The sequence below is a fragment of the Lepus europaeus genome, chromosome 6 (assembly GCF_033115175.1).
Source record: "Lepus europaeus isolate LE1 chromosome 6, mLepTim1.pri, whole genome shotgun sequence".
Lineage (NCBI taxonomy): Eukaryota > Metazoa > Chordata > Mammalia > Lagomorpha > Leporidae > Lepus > Lepus europaeus.
The window spans coordinates 81,089,908-81,103,507 of NC_084832.1; positions in this window are offsets into that span (position 1 = coordinate 81,089,908).

Below are 13,600 nucleotides of genomic sequence, written 5' to 3' on the forward strand. Positions count from 1 at the left end.
CCTACCTTGAAGAGAATAGAGAAATGAAAGAAGAAGTTGGGCTTAGAATAGAGAAATGAGGGAGCAAGTCCTAGATCGCTTGCTGACAATAGCAATATCACATGAATACTTAGCAACAGTTTCAACCATTAGATAACAACTTAAGAAAACATTTACCAGAAGATCCGATGCCTTCTATAAATTTTAAGAATCATGTATTTGAAAACACCTCTTAAATATCTAACATGGTGTAGTTTGTTTAACCAGTAAACTTAAGCACAACCATATAAAATGTTTTTAGTTTCTTTCTACCAACAAGTTTAAAACATATGATACACAGATTCAGGTCTCACAAATTAAAATGTATCTTTGATTGATTTTTGCAGCTTAAATTTATGGACAATCTTATCTATAAGCCATTTAAAATAAAACTCTTAATAAAATTTCCCCATGTGGACATACAATATGTACACACATATAACATAGCATAGTAGACCAATATAGCAATTTTAATAATAGCTTTTAAAATCTTTAACTCTTTTTGTAGATTGCCAATTGATTTGAATTGCTTTTTGTTTTTAGTAACCTCAGTTAACCATACTTTCTCTCAGTTGGTACTGTTAATACATTATTGGCTTCATATGTTTACAGAGCCATCCCATAGTTCTAAATAAAATAGAAGTGGCTGGAAAAAGTCCATAGGAACCTATAGGAGGACAGCTAAACACAGAACCAACAACGCTTTAGTTTTATGAGCAGCAAATCATATATAACTGTGGATGACAAAAGCCTTTAAGTCGCCATGTTTAAAATTATAAACTCATCAACCAACAAGAGGCACTTGCTTACTTCACAGTATTTTTGAAAGCACCTGTAGGATTTGACAAGTATTTAACCCTTTAGGCCTCTGGGGCTTTCTCATTAAGATAACTATCATGTCTAGTAACACAAGATCATTAGACTTTTTAATTCTCAAACATTTGTATTAATAGCATTTTCCATTATAGAAACTTAAAGACTGGTACCACATCACATCTTGACAGTCCTTCTAATATAATCCAAATAGACTGATTAGTTGGTGTCTCTGTAAGATGAGAGACATAGGTCCTTTGATTTTTTCAGTTGGGCCCAAACTGGAAAAAGCAAAGTCCAGGATTTACTGGAAATTTTAGAGACCAGATTGTTTGAAACTTTGATTTTTTGAATGCCTGTCAAGAATGCCAAGAAGGCTCAAAATCCAAAATATCTGGTTGAAATAAGATTCCTTAAAATCATGACATAACATAGACCAAATTTGATCATTGTTACAAGGTGATTATTCAAATCTTTGAAAAGAAGCACATATTTAAATGACCCATAGCTCTTAATAAAAATTCAGCTGTTTTTGAACAATTAGAATTTAACAGACATCAAGAGAACATAATAGATTACTTTAACACATTGCTTTAACAGAGCATCAGAGTTTAATTCTATGTCAAAGAGAAACTGAGCTTCCTGTGATCTTTTGCTGTGAGGTTTCCTTCCTTTACCTTCTTTCATATTGGTGACCATGTTTCTGTGTTTCTGTGTGTAACACATCTTTAAGCATCTTTTGCAGGGCAGGACGAGTGGCAACAAATTCTTTCAGATTCTGTTTGCTATGAAAAGTCTTAATTTCACCTTCATTCACAAATGAGAGCTTTGCAGGTTATAATATTCTGGGCTGGTAGTTTTTCTCTCTTAGTGCCTGGGCTATGTCTCACCATTCCCTTCTAGCTTGTAGGGTTTCTGATGAGAAGTCTGCTGTGAGTCTAATTGGAGATCCTCTAAGAGTAATCTGACGTTTCTCTCTTGCACATTTTAGGATCTTTTCTTTATGTTTCATTGTGGTGAGTTTGATTACGATGTGTGGTGGTGAGGATCTCTTTTGGTCATGTTTATTAAGGGTTCTATAAGCTTCCTGTACTAAGCTGCCTCTGTCCTTCTCCAAACTTGGGAAATTTTCTGCTAGTATCTCACTGAAAATGCCTTCTAATCCTTTCTCCCTCTCCATGCCTTCAGGAACTCCTAGAACCTGAATGTTGGGTTTTTTAATAGTATCCTGTAGATTCCCGACAATATTTTTTAGATTTCTAATTTCTTCTTCTTTTCTTTGGTTTGCCTGTTTCCTTTCCTGTTCTCTGTCTTTTTTTTTTTTTATTTAAACTTTTATTTAATGAATATAAATTTCCAAAGTATAGCTTATGGGTTACAATGGCTTCCCCCCTCCCATAACTTCCCTCCCGCCCGCTACCCTCCCCTTTCCCGCTCCCTTTCCCCTTCCATTCATGTAAAGATTCATTTTCAATTCTCTTTGTATACAGAAGATCAGTTTAGTATATATTAGGTAAAGATTTCAACTTTTTGCCCATATAGCAACATCAAGTGAAAAAACTACCACTGGATTACTAATTATAGCATTAAATAGCAATGTACAGCACATTAAAGACAGAGATCCTACATAATTTTTTTTTTCAAATTAATTAATTTTCTATGCCATTTCCATTTTAACACCAGGTTGTTTTTTTTTTTTTTTCATTTCCAATTCTCTTTATATACAGAAGATCACTTCAGTATATAATTAGCAAAGACCTCATCAGTCTGCGCCCACACAGAAACGCAAAGTATAAAAATACCGTTTCAGTACCAGTCATAGCATCACTTGGCTTTAGACGACACATTAGGGACAGATCCCACATGGGGTGTAAGTACACAGTGACTCCTGTTGCTGACTTAACAATTTGACACTCCTGTTCATGGCGTCAGTAATCTCCCTAGGCTCTAGTCATGAGTTGCCAGGGCTATGGAAGCCTTTAGAGTTCGCTGACTTTGATCTTATTCCGATAGGGTCATAGTCAAAGTGGAGGTTCTCTCCTCCCTTCGGAGAAGGGTACCTCCTTCTTTGATGGCCCCGTTCTTTCCACTGGGATCTCACTCACAGAGATCATTCATTTAGGTCTTTTTTTTTTTTTCCCATGATATCTTGGCTTTCCATGCCTGCTATACTCTCATGGGCTCTTCAGCCAGATCTGAATGCCTTGAGGGCTGATTCTGAGGCCAGAGTGTTGTTTAGGACATCTGCCATCCTATGAGTCTGCTGTGTATCCCACTTCCCATGTTGGATCTTTCTCTCCCTTTTTGATTCTATCAGTTAGTATTAGCAGATACTTGTCTTGTTTGTGTGATCTCTTTGAGTCTTAGACCTATCAGAGCTATCAATTGTGAGCTGAAATTGGTCACTTGGACTAGTGCGATGGCATTGGTACATGCCATCTTGATGGAATTGTGTTGGAATCCCCTGGCACGTTTCTAACTCCACCATTTGCGGCCAGTCCGATTGAGCATGTTCCAAATTGTTCATCTCCTCCCTCTCTTTTTCCACTCTTAGATTTAACAGGGATCACTTTTCAGTTAAAATTTAAACACCTAAGAATAATTGTGTGTTAATTACTGAGTTCAACCAATAGTACTAGAACAACAACAATAACAACAAATACTAAAATGGATAAAGTATTACATTGTACATCTAAAGTCAGGACAGGAGCTGATCAGTTCATTGTTGCTTATAGTGTCCATTTCACTTAACAGGTTTCCCCTTTGGCGCTCAGTTGTCACCGATCAGGGAAAACATATGATATTTGTCTCTTTGGGACTGGCTTAATTCACTCAGCATGATGTTTTCCAGATTGCTCCATCTTGTTGCAAATGACTGGGTTTTGTTGTTTCTTACTGCTGTATAGTATTCTATGGAGTACATGTCCCATAATTTCTTTATCCAGTCTACTGTTGATGGGCATTTGGGTTGGTTCCAGGTCTTAGCTATTGTGAATTGAGCTGCAATAAACATTAATGTGCAGATGGCTTTTTTATTAGCCAAATTAATTTCCTTTGGGTAAATTCCAAGGAGTGGGATGGCTGGGTTGTATGGTAGGGTTATGTTCAGGTTTCTGAGGAATCTCCAGACAGACTTCCATAGTGGCTTAACCAGTTTGCATTCCCACCAACAGTGGGTTAGTGTCCCTTTTTCCCCACATCCTCTCCAGCATCTGTTGTTGGTAGATTTCTGAATGTGAGCCATTCTCACCGGGGTGAGGTGGAACCTCATTGTGGTTTTGATTTGCATTTCTCTGATTGCTAGTGATCTTGAACATTTTTTCATGTGTCTGTTGGCCATTTGGATTTCCTCTTTCGAAAAATGTCTATTGAGGTCCTTGGCCCATCTCTTTAGTGGGTTGTTTGTTTTGTTGTTGTGGATTTTCTTGATTTCTTTGTAGGTTTTGGTTATCAATCCTTTATCTGTAGTATAGTTTGCGAATATTTTTTCCCATTCTGTTGGTTGCCTCTTCACTTTCCTGACTGTTTCTTTTGAAGTACAGAAACTTCTCAATTTGATGCAATCCCAAATGTTAATTTTGGTTTTGACTGCCTGTGCTGTTGGAGTATTTTCCAGGAAGTCTTTGCCTGTGCCTATATCTTGCAGGGTTTCTCCAATGCTCTCTAATAATTTGATGGTTTCGGGTCGTAGATTTAAGTCTTTAATCCATGTTGAGTGGATTTTTGTGTAAGGTGATAGGTATGGGTCTTGCTTCAAGCTTCTGCACGTGGAAATCCAATTTTCCCAGCACCATTTATTGAATAGACTGTCCTTATTCCAGGGATTAGATTTGGATCTTTGGTCAAATATAAGTTGGCTGTAGATGTTTGGATTGATTTCTGGTGTTTCTATTCTGTTCCATTGGTCTATCCATCTGTTTCTGTACCAGTACCATGCTGTTTTGATAACAACTGCCCTGTAGTATGTCCTGAAATCAGGTATTGTGATGCCTCCGGCTTTGTTTTTGTTGTACAGGATTGCTTTGGCTATTCGAGGTCTTCTGTGTCTCCATATGAATTTCAGCATCATTTTTTCTAGGTCTGAGAAGAAGGTCTTCGGGATCTTAATGGGTATTGCATTGAATGTATAAATTGCTTTTGGGAGAATAGACATTTTGATGATATTGATTCTTCCAATCCATGAGCATGGAAGATTTCTCCATTTTTTGGTATCCTCTTCTATTTCTTTCTTTAAGGTTTTGTAGTTTTCATCGTAGAGATCTTTAACGTCTTTGGTTAAGTTTATTCCAAGATATTTGATTGTTTTTGTAGCTATTGTGAATGGGATTGATCTTAGAAGTTCTTCCTCAGCCGTGGCATTGCCTGTGTATACAAAGGCTGTTGATTTTTGTGGATTGATTTTATATCCTGCTACTTTGCCAAACTCTTCGATGAGTTCCAGCAGTCTCTTAGTAGAGTTCTTTGGGTCCCCTAAATAAAGAATCATATCATCTGCAAAGAGGGATAGTTTGAGTTCGTCCTTCCCGATTTGTATCCCTTTAATTTCTTTTTCTTGCCTAATAGCTCTGGCCAAAACTTCCAGAACTATATTGAATAGCAGTGGTGAGAGAGGGCATCCCTGTCTGGTACCAGATTTCAGTGGAAATGCTTCCAACTTTTCCCCATTCAATAGGATGTTGGCCGTGGGTTTTTCATATATTGCTTTGATTGTATTGAGGAATGTTCCTTCCATACCCAGTTTGCTTAGAGTTTTCATCATGAAAGGGTGTTGTATTTTATCAAATGCTTTCTCTGCGTCTATTGAGAGAATCATATGGTTTTTCTTCTGCAGTCTGTTAATGTAGTGTATTACGTTGATTGTTTTGCGAATGTTGAACCATCCCTGCATACCGGGGATGAATCCCACTTGGTCTGGGTGGATGATCTTTCTGATGTGTTGTTGCATTCTATTGGCCAGAATTTTATTGAGTATTTTTGCATCTATGTTCATCAGGGATATTGGTCTGTAATTCTCTTTCAATGTTGCGTCTCTTTCTGGCTTAGGAATTAAGGTGATGGTGGCTTCATAGAAAGAATTTGGGAGGATTCCCTCTTTTTCGATTGCTCTGAATAGTTTGAGAAGAATTGGAGTTAGTTCTTCTCTAAATGCCTGGTAGAACTCAGCAGTGAATCCATCTGGCCCTGGGCTTTTCTTTGTTGGGAGGGCCTTTATTACTGTTTCAATTTCTGTGTCAGTTATTGGTCTGTTTAGGTTTTCTATGTCTTCCTGGCTCAATTTAGGGAGGTTGTATGTGTCCAAGATCTGTCCATTTCTGATAGATTTCCCTGTTTGCTGGCATACAAGTCCTTGTAGTAATTTCTGATGATTCTTTTTATTTCTGTGGCGTCTGTTGTTACGTTTCCCATTTCATCTCTGATCCTATTGATTTGGGTCTTTTCTCTTCTTTTTTTAGTTAGTTGGGCCAATGGGGTGTCAATTTTGTTTATTTTTTCAAAAAACCAGCTCCTCGTTTGGCTGATTTTTTGTAATGTTTTTTTGGATTCAATCCTGTTGATTTCTTCTCTGATTTTAATTATTTCTCTTCTCCTACTGGGTTTGGGTTTGGCTTGCTGCAGATTTTCTAGATCCTTGAGATGACTTGAAAGCTCATCTATTTGGTGCCTTTCCAATTTCTTGATGTAGGCACCTATTGATATAAACTTTCCTCTTAACACTGCTTTTGTTGTATCCCATAGGTTTTGGTATGTTGTGCTGTTATCCTCATTTACTTCCAGAAAATTTTTGATTTCTCTTTTAATTTCTTCTATGACCCATTGTTCATTCAGGAGCATGTTGTTCAATCTCCATGTGTTTGCACGTGCTCTAGGGATTCCTGAGTTGCCAATTTCCAATTTCATTCCTTTGTGGTCTGAGAAGCTGCATGGTATGATTCTAATTCTTTTGAATTTGCTGAGACTTGCTTTATGGCCTAGTATGTGGTCAATCCTAGAGAGGGTTCCATGTACTGCTGAGAAGAATGTAAAGTCCTTAGATGTAGGATGAAATGTTCTGTAGATATCTGTTAGATCCATTTGGGCTATAGTGTCATTTAAATCTACTGTCTCCTTGTTGATCTTCTGTCCTGTTGATCTGTCTATCTCTGAGAGTGGAGTATTGAAGTCCCCCAGTACTATTGTATTGGGGTCTAAGTCTCCCTTTAAGTCCCTTAACAAGTCTTTTAAATAAGCTGGTGCCCTATGATTAGGTGCATATATGTTGATAATCATTATATCTTCCTGTTGAATGGATCCCTTAATCATTATATAGTGCCCCTCTTTGTCTCTCCTAACAGTTTTTGTGGTAAAGTTTATGTTGTCCGATATTAAGATGGCTACGCCCGCTCTCTTTTCATTTCTGTTGGCGTGGTATATCTTTTTCCAGCCTTTCACTCTCAGCTTGTATGGATCATTGTTGGATAGATGGGTTTCTTGTAAGCAGCAAAAGGATGGGTTTTGTTCCTTAACCCAGTCAGCCAATCGGTGTCTTTTAACTGGACAGTTCAAGCCATTAACATTCAATGTGACTATTGAGAAGGAGTAACTTTGCCCTGCCATTTGCCAAAGATATTTTCTAATATCTGGTTTGAGATTCCTGTGATCTTTTGCTGTGAGGTTTCCTTCCTTTACCTTCTTTCATATTGGTGACCGTGTTTCTGTGTTTCTGTATGTAACACATCTTTAAGCATCTTTTGCAGGGCTGGACGAGTGGCGACAAATTCTTTCAATTTCTGTTTGCTGTGAAAGGTCTTAATTTCACCTTCATTCACAAATGAGAGCTTTGCAGGATATAATATTCTGGGCTGGCAGTTTTTCTCTCTTAGTACCTGGGCTATATCTCGCCATTCTCTCCTGGCTTGTAGGGTTTCTGATGAGAAATCAGCTGTAAGTCTAATTGGAGATCCTCTGAGAGTAATCTGGCGTTTCTCTCTTGCACATTTTAGGATCTTTTCTTTGTGTTTCACTGTGGTGAGTTTGATTACGACGTGTCGTGGTGAGGATCTCTTTTGATCATGTTTATTAGGGGTTCTCTGAGCTTCCTGTACTAGGATGTCTCTGTCCTTCTCCAAACTTGGGAAATTTTCTGCTAGTATCTCACTAAAAAGGCCTTCTAATCCTTTCTCCCTTTCCATGCCTTCAGGAACTCCTAGAACCCGAATGTTAGGTTTTTTAATAGTATCCTGTAGGTTCCTGACAGTATTTTTTAGATTTCTGATTTCTTCTTCTTTTCTTTGATTTGACTGTTTCCTTTCCTGTTCTCTGTCTTCTAATTCCGATATTCTCTCTTCTGCTTCACCCATTCTGTTTTTAAGGCTCTCTAATGTGTTTGCCATTTGATCTATTGTGTTCTTCATTTAATTGTGGTTTTTTGTCAGTATCGCGAATTCCTGCTCCATTAGTTTTTTCATTTCATTTTGATTCCTCCTTAATATTTCATTTTCACGGGAGAGATTTTCTATCTTGTCCATTAAGGATTTCTGTAGTTCAAGAATTTGTTTTTGAGAACTTCTTAATGTTCTTATCATAAATTTTTTGAAATCTGTATCTTTCATTTCTTCTATCTCATAATCTTCATAATCTTGCATTGGCGTGTCTTGTTCACTTGGGGGCGTCATAGTGCCTTCCCTGTCCTTGGTACCTCCGCTTCTATGTTTCTTGCTTGGCATGTTAGAGATAATTTGTGGTGTTTTTGTTTTTGTTTTTTTCTCTCGTTATACTATGCCTCTAAGTGAGCTGTCTGCTTTGTTGGAGCCTTAGGGGCTGTGATGGGTGTGGCCAGAGAGCTATGCTTGTTTCTTCAGGTTTAAGGCTGTGTAAAGAGCAACTCTCCCAGATTTCTCACTCACTTGCTCCTTGCTGGCTTGCTCTCTCTCTCTCTCTTTTTTTTTTTTTTGACTCAGTTGGGAGTGGGGTTGAGTGTAGTTGAAATCTGGCCTTTGTGAGTATTCGTTTGATCTACCCCTGGGACCATCCACAGAGATTATGCAGCCCTCAATGTGTTCTCCAGTTTCGCTAAAGATACTGAGTTTGGCTGAGCTTTACATATGTAAATTCGCAGTGTTCTTTGTTTTGCTTGGTGAGTGAAGGGAGAGGCCTCTGTTCCCCCTCCCCCCAATGTCTCGGACTTCTCAGGTCTTTGTCTTACCCTCCTCCTCCGTTCCCGCGCTGGCGAGATTCTGAGGCTCTGGCTCCTCTCTCGCCGCTGCCACTCGGCTCCTCTCGGTTGGTTTTCCACGCGGTGGGTTCCCTGTAAGTCCTCTGTGTCTCATCCACGAGATCCGGAAGCGTTTCCTCTGCAGTTTTTTTCTTGAGTCTTTTCCTGAGGCTACAGTAATTCCACTTTTATGAAAGTTTATTTTCCCAAACTAAGGCACACGTCCTCACTATCCGCCATCTTGGCTCCGCCCCCTGTTCTCTGTCTTCTAAGTCCGATATTCTCTCTTCTGCTTCTCCCATTCTATTTTTAAGGCCCTCTAATGTGTTTGTCATTTGATCTATTGAATTCTTCTTTTCATTATGATTTCTCGTCACTATCACAGTTTCTTGTTCCACTAGTTGTTTCATTTCATTTTGATTCTTCCTTAATATTTCATTTTCACGAGAGAGATTTTCTATCTTGTCCATTAAGGATTTCTGTAGTTAAAGAATTTGTTTTTGAGAACTTCTTAATGATCTTACCAATTTTTTGAGATCATCTTCTTGGATTTCTTCTATCTCATCATCTTCATAATCTTGAATTGGGGTGTCTTTTTCATTTGGGGGCGTCATAGTGTCTTCCTTGTTCTTGTTACCTTGGTTTTTGCATTTGTTGTTTGGCATGTTGGAGATACTTGGTTTCTTCACTGTGGTGTTTTTTCTTGTTATACTATAGCTCTAGATTAAGTGGACTGTCTGCTTTTGGTGGAGCCTTAGAGGCTTGAGATGAGTGTTGACTGAGAGCTGTGTTTGGTTCCTCAGGGTTGAGGGTGTGCCAAAGGTGACACTCCCAGGTTAGGTGTGGTAAATCTCTCTGTCTTTCATTCTTTTTTTGATTCAAAAGGGAAGTAATTCCGCACAGCTGAACGTAATTGGAGGTAGTTAGCAGGCAAATGATATACCCACAGGAGCCAGAGATCGGAAGGTCTTTCCCAAGGACCACACAGGGAATCTCGGCTGCCCTCAGTGTGGGCTCCAATTCTCCTGCAGTCTCCCACTGGGTTCCCAAGTTAGATGCTAATCTCCTGTTATTTCACCCCTTCCCCCAGAGTCAGGTTTTTCTGCTAGGCTCAGGGCCGGTGCAGACCTGAGGTCGCCCTGCTTATGACGTATGCCAAAATGGCACCTGCTCTTTGTCTTGCTCGCCTTTGAGAGGTGAGCGGAGAGAGAGAAACTCGTGTCCGTATCGTTCACTTTTTTTTTTCCTTTCTCTCTTCTAGTTAGCCTGGTGAACTTTTGCCCACGGAGTTTCAAGCCTCGTTCCCTCTAGTCTCCTCTTTCTGCTTGCCCACTGGTGTCTCGGGCTATTGATGTTTGGCTCACCTCGCGTTCCAGCGCTGGTGTGTTGAGTCTGCCGCTGGTGTCCCGAACTTGGGCTCCCACGGTCTCCACGCAGGTCCACTGTGAATCACTAGTTCTGGAAGAGTTTCCTCTGCTGTTTCTTCCCCTACTCTTCCTTGACTCTGCAGTATCCCCACTTTTATTAAAGTGTCTCTCCCCCGGACTAATAGTGTGCTACCTTCCTATTCTGCCATCTTGCCGCTCTCCAATCCATAATCTTTTTTTTTTGACAGGCAGAATAGACAGTGAGAGAGAGAGGGACAGAGAGAAAGGTCTTCCTTTACCATTGGTTCACTCTCCAGTGGCTGCTGTGGTTGGAGTGCTGCGGCCGGTGCACCGCGCTGATCTGAATCCAGGAGCCAGATGCTTCTCCTGGTCTCCCATGCAGGTTCAGGGCCCAAGCACTTAGGCCATCCTCCACTGCACTCCTGGGCCATAGCAGAGTGCTGGACTGGAAGAGGGGCAACTGGGACAGAATCTGGCACCCTGACCGAGACTAGAACCTGGTGTGTCGGGTCTGCAGGCTGAGGATTAGCTTATTGAGCCATGGCTCTGTCCGGGAACCCTAATCTTAATCCTAACCCTACCGCTACCCCTAATCCTAACACTGAACCTGAACCCTAAACAGCAATCCTATCCTAACTAGCTCTAACACTTACCCTAAACCCTAACTCTAATCCTAACAAAATCCCAAATCTAAGCTAAGCTCTAACCCTAACCCTAACCTTTTAACCTGAGTATACACTAACCCTAACCCTAACCCTAACCTTAACCCTAACCGTAACACAAACTCAAAACCTAGCCAGAACCTTATACCTTATCCTAAAACTAGCCCTAACCCTAAACCTTAACATTAATCTTACTTTAATGAACCCCCAACCCTAACTGTAGCTCTAATCCTAAATCTAACCCTAGTCCAATCCTTAGCTGAAGCTTAATATTAACCCTAACATTGGGACTGGTGCTGTGGCATTAACACCCTGGCCTGAAATGCTGGCATCTCATATGGGTGCCGGTTTGACACCCGGCTGCTCCACTTCTTATCCAGCTCTCTGTTACGGCCTGTTGAAGCAGTAGAAGATGGCCCAAATCCTTGGGCCCCTGCACTCATGTGGGAGACCTAGAAGAAGCTCCTGGTTCCTGGCTCCTGGCTCCTGGCTCCTGGCTCCTGGCTCCTGGCTTCTGGCTCCTGGCTTTGGATCTGCACAGCTCTGGTCATTGCAGCCAATTGGGGAGTGAGCCACTGGATGGAAGATGTCTTTCTCTGCCTCTCTTCTCTCTGTGTAACTCTGACTTTCAAATAAATAAATCTTTTAAAAAAACACCCTAACATAAACCCAAACTTAACACTTAACAGTAATCCTCATTTAAGACCAAACCCTAAGCTTAACCCTCATCCTAACCCTAACCCTAAATCCTAAGAGAAATCCTAACCCTAACAAAACCACAAATCTAAGCATAGTCCTAACCCTAACTCTATCCTGAAACCTAACCCTAATCCTAAATGTTAACCCTCACCTTAACAGTAACCCTCATGCATGCCTGAATCTAAACCCTAACCCTCATCCTAACCTTAACCTCACAGCCTACCCATTACCCTAATCCTAATGAAACCTGAAATATAATTGCAGCCCTAACTCTAACCCTGGTCCAAAATCTAAAACTAATCTTAACCCCCACCCTACGGTAACCCTAGCACACTAACCCTAACACTAACATTAAACCCTAACACTAATACTGACCCTAATGAAACCCAAAATCTAAGTGTAGCCCTAAACCTAACCCTAACCCTAGTCTAAACCCTAAACCTAACCCTAAGGGTTAGCATAATGCAAGCCAGAACCCAAACCCTAACCATCATACTAATGCTAACACTAAACCCTAACACTAACACTAATTCTAATGAAACCCCAAACTTAAGCCCAGGCCTAAAATTAACCCTAACTCTAACCTTGGCCAGAAATCAAATGCCAACACTAACCCTAACCCTAGCCCTAATCCTAACCTGAACACTAAACCTTACTCTAACCCTAATGATATACCTAACTCAAGCCTAAACCCTAACCTAAATCTCACCATCACCTGAAATCTACACCTTAATTCTAACCCTAACCTTGATGAAACCCCAAACATAAGCAAAACCCTAGCCCTAACCCTAACCCTAAACCTAATCCTGGTCTGAAACCTATCTCTAAACCTAATACTAACTGTAATGCATGCCAGAATCCTAAACCTAACTCTCATCTTAACACTACACCCTAATCCTAACCTTAACCTTAACTTTATCCAGAATCCTAACCTAAAAATCAAACCCTAGCCAGAAACATAACCCTAACCCAAAACTGGCCCTTACTGTAACCCTAACCCTAACCCTAACCCCAATATTAACCCTTCCTTAATGAAACCCCGATCTAAGCACAAGTCTAATTTTAAACCTGACTCTGGACCAAAATCTAGCTGAATCCTAACAGTAATCCAAATCTAACCCTTAAAAGAACCCTTACTCTAAACCTAATGCAAGCCCAAACACTAACCCAAACCTCATCCTAAACTTAATCATAAATCCTGACAGTAACCCTAACCCTAATGAAACCCCAAACCTAAGCATGGCCTTAATCCTAAGCATAGCTCACAACCTAACCTTAACCCCAACATTAACCTGCGCGCATGCCCAAATTCTAAACCTAACCATGTTAACACCCCAATCTAACCCTAATCCTAAGAAAAGCACAAATATAAGCATTGTCCTAGCCTAACCATAAACCTCACCCTAATGGTAACTCTGAGGCAAGCCTAAATAATCCTAACTTTCACGGTACACTTATCCCTAAACCCTAAATCTTATGAAACCCCCAAACTGAAACATAACCCTAACCCTAACCCTAAATACAAACCCTAGATAGAACCCTAAACCTAACTCTAATACTAGCCCTATCCCTAAACCTATACCATAACACTAACCCTACCCCAAACCCTAAACTAACACTAACCCTACAGAAAACCTAACAAAAGCTAGAAACTAACCCTAATAAAACCCCAAGCCTAAGCATAGCCCTAATCCTAATCATAACCCTGACCCTGGACTGAAACTTAACTGTAACACTAACCCTAAACTTCACTCTAATGGTAAACCTAATACAAGACTGAACCCAAATCCTAACTCTCTTTGTAACTTTAACCTACACTCTGATCCTAG